Raw genomic sequence first — 15,189 nt, 5'->3', positions numbered from 1 at the left:
ATCACGTGATGATAGCTTACTGATGTAACCATGCTATGTTACCCTTGCGGGTGGGAGGGTGGGTAAGACTGCTCCAAGCATGGGGCAAGGCAGGGGCAGATTGTCATGCCCACTCAAGTGTGCAATAACTGTTTGGTCGGCCCACTCAGGCCGCCCAAAGCAGTAAAGCGCACTTCTCTGTTCGTACTGAAGGCTGCATTACAGCCTGCATGAAGAACATGCCCACCCCTCTAGCACCTGGCTGCATGCCTTGTCCCATTGCCAATCACCAATTTCATCGCCGCATCGCAGCGTTGTGATTGGCTTAGGGGAGGGAGCCTGGCTGCCTACTTCCTGTGCCTCCAAGCAGACGCAGGAGAGCAGGCGCAACGAAGACACGGGACCAGGCTTCGAGGTAAGACTTCCCTTTTTTAAATTTTTTACAAGACCCGCTCACACACACATCCCCACATCCACGCCCTGTCCAGTGTTCTTTCCATCATTTACTACCTCACAGCTGTCCAGCCCCCCAGCACTTCTCAATGGCGGCCGCTATGCGCCCATGCACAGCAGGCGTACCACCCGTGTGCCAAAGGCACATACGTGGTGTGACGCATGCCATAACATCGTATTCCATTCCCATGCATACTAATACTAGGCACATTGCAACAGTAGAGTATGTGTTGCATAGTGGAGACATCAATATCACTATTTCGGCATCAGTGAGTGCAACCTAAAACTAACCTTTCCACCCCAAACCCAACCGTGAGCCCTGGAATTCATTTTTGAACTCCCATAACACACCCAAAAATCAAATTTGATCCAAAACACACCCCAATTTTCATATTTTACATTCAAAACCCATACCCACTCGAAACACTTTAAATTACCCCTTTACTGACCTCACAATGCGTTGTAATCAAATGCGATGTAAAGCCACCTGCGTTGTCGGCGTTGCGTTGTTGATGATGTACTGCCTGTGTTGTAATGGTAATCTCCCATGCCAAAGGCAACCCATAGGCTATGCCGTTTGCGTCCGTCTGCCCCTGGACCACGCTCTGCACCAAGGAGACTTCCTCTTGGACACTCCACTGCTACGACGCCAGCACCCTCCTCGCCATCAACCCTGGACACCACCTCGCCTGCCAGGACCAACCTCTGCTCCGGACCGGACATCGCCATCGCCTTCACTGACGGCTGCAGTATCGCTGGCAAGGAGCACCCCGACCATCAAGGAGGAGGCATTGCCCTCACCTACAGAAGCACACTCCGACTGACCACGCACTCTAATGACCCAAGGGTGACCATGGACCACCTCAATTCCCAGATCCAGACCAAGCCCAAGCACATCCTCTGCAGCACCCTCATGTGCAGGCCCCCCAGGCCATGGCCCCCCATTCTCAAATACCATTGTAGACCTCATTGCACCCCAGGGTCTCCCATCCACCGACGACAACCTACTCGGTGAACTCAAGTTCCACCTGGACAACCCCAGTAACCGGGACACCACCCCCTCCTGGGGAAGGTCCCCTACATCAGACGCAAGCAGCAAGTCACCTCAACATGCCACATAGCAGGACACATGGACAAGCACATCACCTCCACCAGCGGGAACTTCAACTACAGACACAACACCGGACTCACCTGGTTAGACCATCATTGGTAACATCACATCTTCACCTTGCCCACCGAACGCCACCGCCATCATCGCACCCCCTCGCAGCTGGATGAAGGCCACCAAAGAACATCTTATCCACTCCCTCTGCAACAACACTCCACCAATGCTTCCAAACGATGACACTGCAGCGTGCAACCACCACCGATGGATCTCAAACAGCGCCAACATTTGGGCACCCCTCATGAATGGCACTGCGTCAGTACCTTCCACCTGCCTGATGGCAGGCATGAGGGTGATGCAGTGCCACAGGGATAGGCTGGCCCCATGCATTGCTGGAGTTACTTCATGGTTGTGACACGACTACAACAATGCGTGACTTTAGTGCAGACAGATACGCAAGGACTCCTGACTTATCTGTCATTACTTGCGTCATGGAGCGCTGTCCAGTGAATATAGCACATCCATCCTGTTGTAAGAAGGGCGTAGTATGACGTGTTGCAACGCTGTCTTGTTGCAGCGCTGCAACACTTTTCATGACTGGGGCCCAGGAATGCGCACTATCTTATTGATGGTGAGCATTCCTGCACTGTAGTTTTGCCGCAGGGCAGCGCTGCAACATTGCTTGTGGCGCTGTCCAGCACTAAAACATGCTAAGATGTGGCCCCAAGCATTGTGCCCATTTTTAAGACCACCTATTTCCTGGTCTTAATTAACTGGCTCTAACTGCAGTTAGAGCCCGTTTTTTTGGTCCTCAGAAGTTCATGGATCCCTTTGTGAATATGGAGTAGTGTTGTTTGCGGGCTTTTTTGCACAGGAAAGCCTCTCCCACATATAATTGTCTCTAACAGATGCAGCGATCTTTGTAACGGAAGTTTTCACCTAAATACTGTCACTAATGGCTGTTAGCGACAGCTTGGTAATAGAGCGATAAAATTATCGCCGCATTAGCGGCAGAAAAGTGCTGCTGGCGCGGCGATAATTCCTTGTCAATATGCCCCGAGTACTTTACCACGGCTAATCAGTGCTATAGTGTATGTGCTTCTTCCCTAACCATATGTGTAATTGCTGTATGCCTGGTTGACCTATTTAATTTGCTTGTAAGTCCCTTGTAAGATGGTATACCATATACCCAGGGCCCCTGTAAGTCAAATGCTACTAGTGGGCTGCATCACTAATTGTAAGAACAATCCCACAGAAGAGGGCCCCTCAACAGGTACCTAGTGAGGGAAACAGGGTAAAATCACAAGTATCAATCAAGAACAAAAACCCACTGCGAGCAAATAATTTGTAAATAATATATACATCAAAGATGATGAGCGAGGGAACTACATAATCCTGTCCACAAGTGGCAAAAGAACAGTGTGCAACAACAGAGACAGTAAAACGCCAAACAGCTAATGCAGTGAAACCATTGTTATTAGGGCATATATTTCAAATGTATTTAACCCTTTCTCAGTATATCAAAATGATAAATATACATTTAAGAAGCATTAAATAAATACTCCAATAAATACAGTACCACGTCAATAAGTAATTATACATATAGGTGGTGCCCAGGTGCAACAAACAGACAATTACCCCACACATACTGTCAACAGAATCATACTCACTCACTCACACAACACATTGCTCAACGGCAATCCACTGCATCAAACAACAATAATCTCCAAAAATGATCGTTGAGTGTATTTTACATAAGTTTAAACACAGAATGCTTCATAATTATTCCCCCATATCGAATATCCACTATCTTAGCATGTGTATCCAATGCATCATTGTTACATATTCTTTTGAAGCTTCATGTGAACCTTACAAAAAACAAATATATGATAATATTAAAGGAGACATTTTGATCAGTGGACCACATCACCTATGCACGTTTCGGTTTATCCTTGAAGTATAGCATATTTACAAATTATTTGCAGGCAGTGGGTTTTTGTTCTTGATTGATGCATCACTAATTGTGCCACCCACAAAATTAGCTTTTCAAACCTGTCTCAGGTCTGCTACTGCAGTGCCTGTGGTTTCAGTTTAATGCCCATTCGACGTGGCATTTAAAAATACTTGCAGGCCTTAAACTCCCCTTTTATACATGTAAGTCACATCTAAGGTAGCCCTTAGGTAGACGAAAGGGCGCTATGTAAGTAAAACGGTGGGGCATGTACTCTTATATTTTACATTTCCTGGTAGTGACAACAGCCTTTTTCATTTAACAGTACTGTGAGGCCTACGCCTCTCATAGGTTAGCATTAGGAATTCCTTAAAAAACTTTAAACTGTAATTCCTGATCAGAGAGGAGTATTCTTTTAATGTTTTATAAGTTTGGAATGTTATTGATAAAGCCTACTTACTGGTGAAGTTGGATTTAACATTACTATTTTAGAAATGCCACTTTTAGAAAGTCTGGTTGTCGTCAATCCTTAAGCTACCTGTTTACAGCAAGACCAAACAATCAACTTTTTAATTTGATCTGGTTATTTATTTAACCTGTTTCTTAGCCACATTTATAAATGTATGTACATTCTTAAACGCATAGATAGAAATAAACAACTTTTCATTCCAGAAACACATACTGTGATTAAACAGACATTGAAAAAAACATTCAAACAATTATAGATATGTAACAATATACACAACAAAACATGAATGCATCAATACAGCAATTTGTATTCAACAGCTGACAAAACCCTTCTTATGTATAATTTTTTTCAAAGTAAAGGGAATGTCCCACACTGAGACCAAATTATGCAAAACAGTGGAAATGATAATTTCTAAACATTGACCAACTGTACATAAGCTCTACACAAGTAACAAATACTCATTGTACAATGCTCAATGCCAACGCGTTTCGAGTCCCGGTGAAACTCCAGGGGTTCTCATTAGGGATTCTGAGTTATGGGTACTGATGTAATCTATGTCAACAACAAACACGAAAGAAGATTTGTGTCACTACTTAAAAAAAAAAAAAGGAAAATAACTCTCCATCTCTCCTAACTGAAAAATAAATGGGAGTGAATTTACCTGATGGAACCGATTTCATCCATCAGAACATGTTCTTATTAAATGGTTGTCGTGGGTCCTAGCTGTTCCCGTTCAAGAAAAATTCTATTGTCAATTTGCATGTACGTATACTGCAAATACACGATTAAGCATGAAGAGCATAATCAGCCAACCTTCACTGACGGACACAGCCCTCTTATCTTTTGTTCAATGCCGTTGTTAAAAACAACAATGTATCACCCTGGTCCAGTAGAAAGAATATAAACACAGGGGATGAGGTGGCAACAATGTATTACTCTATATTTTAGCAGTAGCTCATACTCGCTATCCGTTCGCGCTTACTTCCAAAAAAGAATTGAAGCGTTAGACTGTTTCAAGTTAAAAGCATACCCTATCCGGTTTTTCTCAACTTTAAACTGTTGCTCCTTGAGATTCTGAACTCGAGGTTAGTTCAGTATGTGTTTCTGGAACGAAAAGTTGTTTTTTTCTATCTATGCATTTAAGAATGTACATACATTTATAAATTTGTCTAAGAAACAGGTTAAATAAATAACCAGATAAAATTAAAAAGTCGATGTTTTGTTCTTGCTGTAAGCAGGTAGCTAAAGGATTGACGGCAACCAGGTTCCCCCCTCTTTTTGTAATGGGTTATACGGCCCTACCTGGTGTCTGTCTCTTTGGCCAATCCCCTTTTCATTGCTACTTTTAGAAAGTCGACATTTCTCTGCACCTACCGCACTGTGTACCTGACAGCAAGTTTCCAATACACGTCTGGTGTTGGTGACAGCTGCCCTTTGTGCATTCCCAGGATTCCCTCTAGACAGGCACAATACCGGAAGGATAGGTATGTCTAAGTACCTATCTACATACATCTGATTTTGATGGCCTTGCCTAGGCAGGATAGAAGGGGGGTTCTAACAATTCACTTGAATAGGTAGCGTCCTGTACCCACAAAAACAAATGTTTTACCCCCCACAGATATTGTATTGTATTGTATTGTATTGAGATAGCCTGACAGACAGGGCTGGGCTGAAAGTAGGAACTGTGCACTTCAGAGAGTTGCTTTGAAGTCAACCCCCTCATCAAAGGCACTTTTGATATAATACTCTGACCTGTATATCAGACACTTCTGGATCTTCAACTGAACCTCTGTCAAAAGGACTCCTGTGCTGCTTAAAGGACTTATATTTGTACTACAGACTTAGAAGGCCGGCTTTGCTCTAATATTGCCCTGCTGTTCTCTAATTCTGCTGAAGGAGAGCTGGACTCTGCATTCCCTTCAAGTGATCTTTAAGGGCTTGTTGGCTTGCCTTCTGTTGTTTGAGACTCATGGAAATCAAAGTCACTAAACCTGTTCCTGTTCATGTGCTTGGCTCACTGGAAGTTGCCCAGACACTTGCAACATGGATTTCACTGCATCTTCGGTCTGTGTCAGAATTGGCACATCAACCAGACACAACAGAATTGGCACATCGCATCGGAACCAGTGCTTTACCTCCAGAGTTCGCTGCGTAGGACAGGATATTGCCGCCCCTGCAGTTTGATGAGATTGATGCATCTCCTCAACTGCGTTGCAGAATCCGGTTCATCACTCAACGTATTTTAACTCCAGCATCCCTCTTCGGAACTGTTGCATCGCCTTTTCTATGTGGAGAAGATAGATACATCTTGCTCTTTGAGACCAGGAATGGTACTTTGTTCACCGGGTCCTGTGTGGGGCTTGTAGCTGTCCTGCACTGCCTTGATGTCGGCCCGAACTTTGACTTTGCCCTGGACCCTTGAAATTTCTTACAATGGAGGAAAACTGAAAGGAAGGGTATTGAGCTGGAGAAACCTCTGGTTCGTGGACATGCATTGATAGTCACAAGCCCTGCATTGAACCTTATTTGCTTTGCATTTTTAATGTTCATTATCTATTTCTCCTGACAAGATTTAGGTTCAGTGAGTTTTTATATGCTATTGGCAGTTCCTTAACCTGGTATGTGGTGTACAAAGCTGAGTTCCTGTACATGTTACCATTTTCCCCTCAAGATCTTGTGCATTTTGTGTTCCTCAGTGAATTTTATGATATTCCTCAAAGAAAGTTTTTATTGCATTTGCTGAAACTGTTGCATTTTGTTCAGGTTAAGCCCACCCTAACATACTTACAGCTGCTTTTGGATGTACATACAACTTATTCTGTGGCTCGCTCTCATGTTTCTTCATTGAGGATTAGAAAGACACTTGATGACGGACGTGAGTAGGTCTCTTGAGCGTTATATGTGCTCTTGTGAGGAACTCAGTTTCTTATACTATTCAAATTCATCACATTTTTATGTCTTTTTATTATTTTACTATGTACTTTTTATTTTCAAATGTCTACTTACGTGTCCACGCATGCACAATATGCTTGTTCGACTTGCTTCTAGGTGAGCTTAAATGTGATGATGTTTTATATTCGGACTGCCGATCAATTCTATTTATTGTGGGGTCATTAATGGTGGCTTGGTTTTATGCATCATTGATTTGAAGGATTAATTAATCTCCTGAATATGCACACAAGGTCATCTTTTGGTCTTTAATAATGTATAATGATTACTGTCAAGACTATTGTAAATCAATTTGTGGATCCAGCTTTTAAGGTGTTTTTTATTGATTTATGTATGTATCCATTTTTAATGCACTTTTATGGTCTCTGCCAGAAGACTGCTGTGCTGCTTAAAGGACCCATCTTTGGACTGCAGACTTGGAAGGCCTGCTGCTCTCTGACTCTGCTGAAGGAGAGCTGAGCTCTACCTTCCCTTCAAGTGAACTCCAAGGGCTTGTCTCCTGTGCTTAAGGCTCCGGGAAATCAAGGTCTCTACCTCTGTTCCTGTGCCTGATTCACTGGAAGTGGCCCAGATACTTGCAACATGATTTCAACACATCTCCTCTTTGTGTGTAAAAGAACTGGTGCATCGCCCAGGTTGTGGTAGTATAATCGGCACATCACAACCAGTGCTTTGCCTACAGAGATTGACAGTTGAACAGCATATCGCTATCGCTGCAGCTTAGTGAGATTGACACATACCCTTGACGGCATGGCAGAATACGGTGCATTGCTCAATGCCTCTTGACTCTGGCACCCGTCTTCAGAACTGACGTGTCGCCTTCACTGCGTGGAGAAGATCGACGCATCTCGTTATTTGTGACCAGGAAAGGTACTTTGTTCACTGGGTCTTAGGTGGGTCCTGTAGCCGGCCTAAACTTCCATGAGGTCGGCCCGAACTTTGACCTTGCCCCAGTCCAACATGACTTAAAATAACCTTTGTAGTGATACTTGCATCCAAGCGCTTTACTGAATATATGATGTTACAAATCCTACCATTACAATGCATACTTTTACAACATGGACTTTACAATGCACGTAGCATTACAAAGCATCATTTTAGAACACAAACCATTACAATGCAGGTCCGTGGGGATACATTAAAAGTACTACTACAGCTCATAGCATTACCATGCATGCTAGTACAATGCATATTACTGGACCTATGTAAAACGGAATTTAATTCTCCCTTATGATTAAACTGTAAAAATTCATTAGATGAATAAATATTGATATATTGCAAATGTAAATAAATGCAGTATATTTCAGGATGTAAATTAATAGAAGTACACGTGAAGGCAATTTTAGTAAAAACACTGTACGGTCAATGGCAAAACCAGCGCCAGCATTCCAATGCAAATAAACTGGTGTCCTTCCTCTATTTCCACTGTGACTGTACAGCCAAGGTCTACACAAAATGGCTGCCATTCTAAAAAAGGAACATAAAGACCCAGTGGTGTGGGCAAAATTAATAAACTATCTCCACCTGGTGCTTGCCTCAGGGAAGTTGCTAGTCAGTAGTGGAGGGGGGGGGGGGAGAAATCACTCATCTAACTCCACTGTGAGCTTGCCTCAGGGAAGGTGATGGTCTGTCATGGGGGCAAAATTACTATTCTAAGTCCACCGGGTGCTTGACTGAGGGAACTTCCTGGACGGTGGTGGGGGCAAAATTACGATTCTTACTCCACTGATGCTTGCCTCAGGGAAGGTGCTGGTCAGTGGTGGGGTGCTTACCAGAGGGTAAGTATTACACTCTCAAGAGTATTACTTTTATCTGTTTTCAAATTATTACAATTTATATTAAAAATTATAATAAATTAATAACTAGGGTTTAAAATTAGTACCCCACCCAAAACCCATATTTCCCTCACATCCAATGCCAGAGGGTGGAAGTTACACCCTCAAGAGTATTGTTTGTAATTGGATTCACAATATGAAAATTAATATTAAAAATTACAATAAATTAACACCCAGCTATTAAAATAAATAGCTGGGTAGTAATACATTCCACCACCCAAAACCCCTATCTCCCTCACATCCCATGCCAGAGGGTGGATGTTACACCCTCAAGAGTATTGTTTCTATTTTTTTCACAATATTACAATTAATATAAAAAATCTCAATAAATTAATACCCAGGTATTCCCAGGTATACCTGGGTATTATTACACTCCCCCACCCTAAACTCCTATTTCCCTCACATCCTGTGCCAAAGGGTGAGTATTACACCCTCATAAGTATTGCTTTTAATTGTTTTAAATTATTGAATTAAAATTAAAAATTAAAATAGCTTAATGCTGAGGTTTTAAAATTAATATCTCAGTATTAATACACACCCCCACCCAAAAATCCAATTTCCCTCACATCCCGTGCCAGAGGGTGGCTATTAGAACCCTCAAGAATATTGATGTACATTTTTATTTAAATAATACAATAAATATTAAAATTGGAAAAAAATAATACCCAGGCATTCATATGTATACATGAGTGTCAATACATGCCATATACACATACAAATTGGCGTGATACCCTCTGGGCTCCACTATCTGCCTGCTTGGCTATTAAGCAAAATGTTTAGAAGGACATGGATCGGTCCCTGTCTCCTGCTACCTACAATATTCCCAATCTCTAGGCAATTCCAAGAATTGGACAAGGATCGCTCACTCACATAATGTGACATGCTTCATCATTTGCCACCTCGTCCCACCCTGGTAAGCTGGTACAACCAGGGCTGATTCAACCTCAGATTTGGGCTGACCAGATGGAGTTCTTAGATATCTCTTTTCTTCTCTGGACAGTGATTAGGCCCAGTTTGTTAGTTAAAAAACCTTAGGATAAACCACCAAAGTGTCCTTTATTCTGGTGGTATCCTAGGTTTATTAAAATATTACCAACAGGTAAATACAGGAGACATAACTTGGTCTAAGGACCTATATGTGTCACTGTATATCAAAAATGGCACTTCAACATGTTTCTGCCTCTTACTAGCCGTGCATCTAAGGCATTCATCAGGGCTGTGTCTATGTATCCCTACACTGCAAGTAGTAAATTCAGAGTATGCATAGATATAACACATATGGGGAGAACCTACCTCTCCACTGGTATCATTAGGTTGAAAAAACCTGTGGATAGAAGTAAGTAGCAACATGGTATTGTTAATATATTAGTAACCAAGAGGTGAGGATCGTCTCAACTTTTCACCAGGGAAGCCAGGGTATAGTCAACCCAGGATTTACATATTGATAAAAAGCATATATAGCAATAGAAGACAATAATCAAAGAGAATGATGAGGTGATTTTTTTCTTTTTTAAACATTCAATAGGCATGACATGCAAAAGTGACACACAAACATGTGTGGGAGCCCAGAATTTTATTTACCTAGTACTGCTTAGCTAATTGCTGCATGGTCTGTTAAGGGTGGGTCTTCCCTGTTGTCGGTCACACTCTGATTTGTGGGGTGACATATAACATTAAGGTTTGTATAACGTGAAGTACATCGGAAAACAGCATTATTTTCAAACAGACCTTCTCGTAGTAGGCAACATAAATAGTGTTACTCGCATAGGCATGTTCTGCCTCCCTACCTATTTGCTAATTTTTTCACTTACTTCGCCAAGATAGAGATCCCACAGGTATCATTCCATGCCCCTTGGAACAGCCCTCAGGTGCGACAGCCATTTCCCAGGCCAGCCTCTGCTTATAAACCTCCCAGTATGGGGAGTCTTCCATTGCTTAATGATTATCACCTGGGAGCATTGCCGGTTGCCGGAAGAGATCTTGTTACCGGAGTAGGGCATATCACTGCCAAAGCTTGCTTGTCTGCTGTGTCTCCCACTCCGGTCTCGGAGCTGTTCCTGCTCCAAAGTAATACACTCCCCAACCAAAACCCCAAATTTCTCACATATCCTGTGCCACAGGGTGCATGTTGCACCCTTAAGAATAGTGAATTGCATTTTATATAATAAATTAAAATTAATTTTACATTTAAAAAAATGAATACCCAGGTATTCAAATTTTGACCTGGGTATTAATACACTCCCCGATCCAAAACCCCTACTTACCACACATCCCGTGCAGAGAGTGGGTGTTACACCCTCAACAGTATTTTTCAAATGTGTATATTTTATTAATAATATTAATATTACATCTTTAAATACAATAAATGTAACAAAACTAAAAACAAATTGCAAAATTAATCAAAAAATAACTTACCTATACAACTTACCTAAAATTGAGTTGTAATGGTATGCATTGCAATGCCTTCTGCGTTTCGATAGCATGTGCTGTAATGGCATATATATGAAATGACTTTGCATTATAATGGTAGTTTTCTGCTTTACTGCATTTATTCATTTATGATTCAATATCGCAACTTCTATACATTGGATTTTTTCTGTTTTGGTCCTGTTTTTTTTTTAATAATATAATAATATTTTCTTCTAAACCTGTGTGGAGTCTTATTGTGGGGAATTCACTGTGTTACTGTGTGTGTGTGTGTTACACAAATACTTTACACATTGCCTCTTTAGATAATCCTGACTGCTCTGTGCCAAGCTACCAGAGGGTGAGCACAGGTTATCTTTTAGTGGTATCTAGCTTTGCCTGACTAAGATTGTGGGTTCTGCTTCGACAGGGTGCATACCTTTGCCAACCAGAAACCCAATTTCTAACATTGGTGACCAGCGCTGAGGATAGAACTTGTTTTTGTGCAATACCATATAGTAATTTATTGTTCACTTCAACTCTATCCTTAGACCACTTAGATTTTTTCAATACTCCCTGATCAGCCTTTTCGTTTTTCTTGCTAAATTATGTCTGAATCTGGAGAAGCTCCACCTGCAACTACGCCTGTGCCTGAAGTTTTGGATTTCAATCTGGCCCGGTTAGAATTTTACACTGTGGCTCAAATTAAAAACAATTGCAAAGATTTTCAGGTCTCCGTGAGAGGCTTCACCTGGGAGGTGGAGCTGCAGAAGGCCCCGAGGGCCTGATTGCGGGGATGAAAATCTAGACAGGATCAGGAAATTCCTGATGAGGAGGGTGAACTTATTTTGGAGTCTGAAATGGCTCTGAAACTGCCTGTGGAGGGGGCCAAAAATGTGCCAGGAGCAGTAGTGGTTACCAGAGCAGGGAGCATTGTCTCCTCAAAGAACCTGTCTCCAGCGAGGCTGGCGGGCAAAAAGGAGGAAAGTAAAATAAACTTAGAGCTTGCCAAGTTAGACCAGGCTTATGAAGAAAGGAGGCTGGCCATGGATGAGAGGAAACATACCTACAAGCTCAACATCAAAGAGCTGGATATCGGAGCCCCGCAAGTAAGTTAGAGCAACAGTAATGTTGGCCACATACCTGCAGTGTCTTAGCATGAGTCAAAGGTCAGAATACCCAAGGATTTGGTGCCTAGCTATGTGGTGGGTGATGATGTGGACAAGTGGTTTGCATCCTATGAAGTGGATCTGAGTGCACAAGGTCCTGGAGGAGTTCTGAGGTGGTAGACTATGGATGTAAATGTCCACGGTGGGGAGGGACCCTCGTCTTACACTGCTATGAAGGCCATTTTGCCAAGCAGGTTTGGGTTGACACCTGGGAAATATCGACAGAGTTTAGGGCCAGTCACAAGATATACACACAGAGCTGGGTTGACTACTTAAACTATGCTGGTAAGGCACTGAAGTGCTGGGTCAGGGGCAGCAAAGTAGGTGATTATTCAGGGCTCTACAAATTTATTTTAAAGGTGCACATTCTTGATATTTGTTTTGTAGAACTATGCCGACACCTAGTGGATAGAAAGGTGAGAGATCCCAAGAAGCATGCTGAAGATGCGGACATCTGGGTCAGCATCAGAGTGTCAAAGAAAGCATCGGGGGAACTTGCAAATGGATCGTCAAGGTTCCAACCAGAAGAATAAGGGGGAGAGAAAAAGAAAGAGTTCTTTTCAGGCCCCCAAAACAACTCACAGGGAAAAGGGTCTGGTTCTCATTTCCAATCCAGTCACCAGAAGAAAAACTACCCTGACTTAAGCCAGCAGCCCAAGCCGAGTAAGTGCTATGAGTGCTCCAAATATTTACACTACAATGGGGACTCCAAGTGTAAAAAAAAAGCACAACCTCCCACTTGAGGAAAGTTTTCAGTGGTGGTACCTATAGTGCTGAGGGAGGAGTTTGTCCCAGTTAATGGGGGGAAGTTTAGAGAGGTTACCCTAGTGTCCCTGTGTGACAGTGAGATGGTTCCCAAGATCCATGTGCACTCAAATAATGGAAAGTATAGGTAACTGCTCACCATTACACGCACACACTAATCTATACAGCCACTATCATAAACCCTCACCCACCCACACAGACACTCATAAACCCATACATGTACTCAGACAACTAATCTATCACCCATACACCCACTCATGTACCCCCTCATCAACCCGTACAGCCACTTAGACACCATCTGAAAGACTGATACAGACATTTTGAGAACCTTGTGAGTGACCCATACATTCACTGAGACACCTAATCACTCACCTATACAGTCAGTCATGCACCTACTGAATCATCAATACAGGTACTCATATACCCACTGATTGATCAATGCAACTTGGTATATATATTTAACACTCATAAACACTTTAAAAACAGTCACAGTCACTGAATGATGTCATCAGTGATGTAATTTGAGATGTCATCAGTGATGTCATGAGTGATGTCACTGCCCATGTCATGAGTGATGAAAAATGTGAGGTCATAAACAGTGCATTGCGGGGGCGCGAGTTATAGTTAGCTCAGCTAACTATAACTGATAAATTTCTCTGGTTTCGTGCGAGTAAAATGTCAACCTAACTATAACATCCCTGTAACCTTTGTTTTTTTCAGTGAATTTTGAAGGTTTTTTTATTCTATTCCCTAAGTATACCAGCCCTGAAACCTTTGTTTTTTCAGTGAATTTCTAAGGTTTTTTAAACACTAATTCCTAACTATAACGTTCCTGTAACCTTTGTTTTTTTCAGTGAATTCCAAAGGTATTTTTAATTTTATTTCTTAACTGTAACCTGTAAACTTTGAGAGTGGGTGTGTGAGTCGCTGTATCGGTTGGTGACTGGGTGTACGAGTGGCTGTATGGGTCTGTGCATGAGTGTGTAATGTCTGGGTAATTATGTGAATGAACGAGCAGTGCCTGGGTGATTGTATAATTGCATAGGGGGTGCCTGTATGATTCTATAAGAGCAATTTCAAGGACACACTGCAAATTTTGACAAAGTGTAAAACACATATATAGACAAGGTTCAAGGTTCAAAGACACTTTATTTGGATAATGTTGTATCCATAAAAGCACAAGGACACAGCAACAAACAAGTTAAAAATGTGCAAATTAGAGAGTTATAATAAAACCATAGCAGCATACAGTATACGATAATCTTTGGGTTCATAAAAATTCATAAATGGGTGATATAACAACTCAGGGATTAGACATCATTTGACTTGCTCGAACTGCAATTCTCAAAAAGTGCCTGTGCGAAAGACCAACTCTTCATCATCCAGGGTAAGTAATCTCAAGTAAGCGTTTTCCAGGCTGATGGGAATATGCTTTTTAAAATACGGAGTTAAGAGCCACTTGATATACTTTAAATAATATTTACAAAAGAACAAAAAGTGTAAAATAGATTGGCCACTCTGGCCATTACACGGGCAAGGTATACAATCAAGATCGGAGTGGTGGCCAAGGGGAAAACATAATAAAAATGTAATTGTACCAGCCCTAAAGCGAAACAAAAGGCTCCTCTCCCAATGGCTCATCTGCAAGGTGATGTAGTTAGACAGCAAGTGTACAGAATTTTCAAAAGCCATATATCTATGAACAAGGGATTTTTTGGATTTCTTTTTTAACCTTTCTGCTCTATATAATATATAGAGTGCATTCCTGAGCTCACTCTTGTTCGCAGCCTTTGCTGTGCTGCGATCTGAGTAAATTATACCCTTGTTAACACTCCAAAGGCTCTGATACACCCCTGACAGCCATGTTATGTCCTACCCTTTCACGCATCCTAAACAGTCACTGATAATCTCTCTCGTTAAGGATGCAGCTGGGTTTTTCCATACAGATACCCAGAAAAGGGCAGGGCGGGCCCTAATGAAATCCTTGATAAAATGTAGGTTAGGTTCCCTATTGCAGTGTGGAGATTGGAATGCCTAATAACTTCCTGCAAAATCTATTCTCTTCCTATTGGATGCAGGTACTATTAGTGAAGCCCCAAATCTCAGCG

Source organism: Triturus cristatus, chromosome 7, assembly GCF_964204655.1.
Source record: "Triturus cristatus chromosome 7, aTriCri1.1, whole genome shotgun sequence".
Lineage (NCBI taxonomy): Eukaryota > Metazoa > Chordata > Amphibia > Caudata > Salamandridae > Triturus > Triturus cristatus.
Note: the sequence above shows the minus strand (reverse complement) of the source record.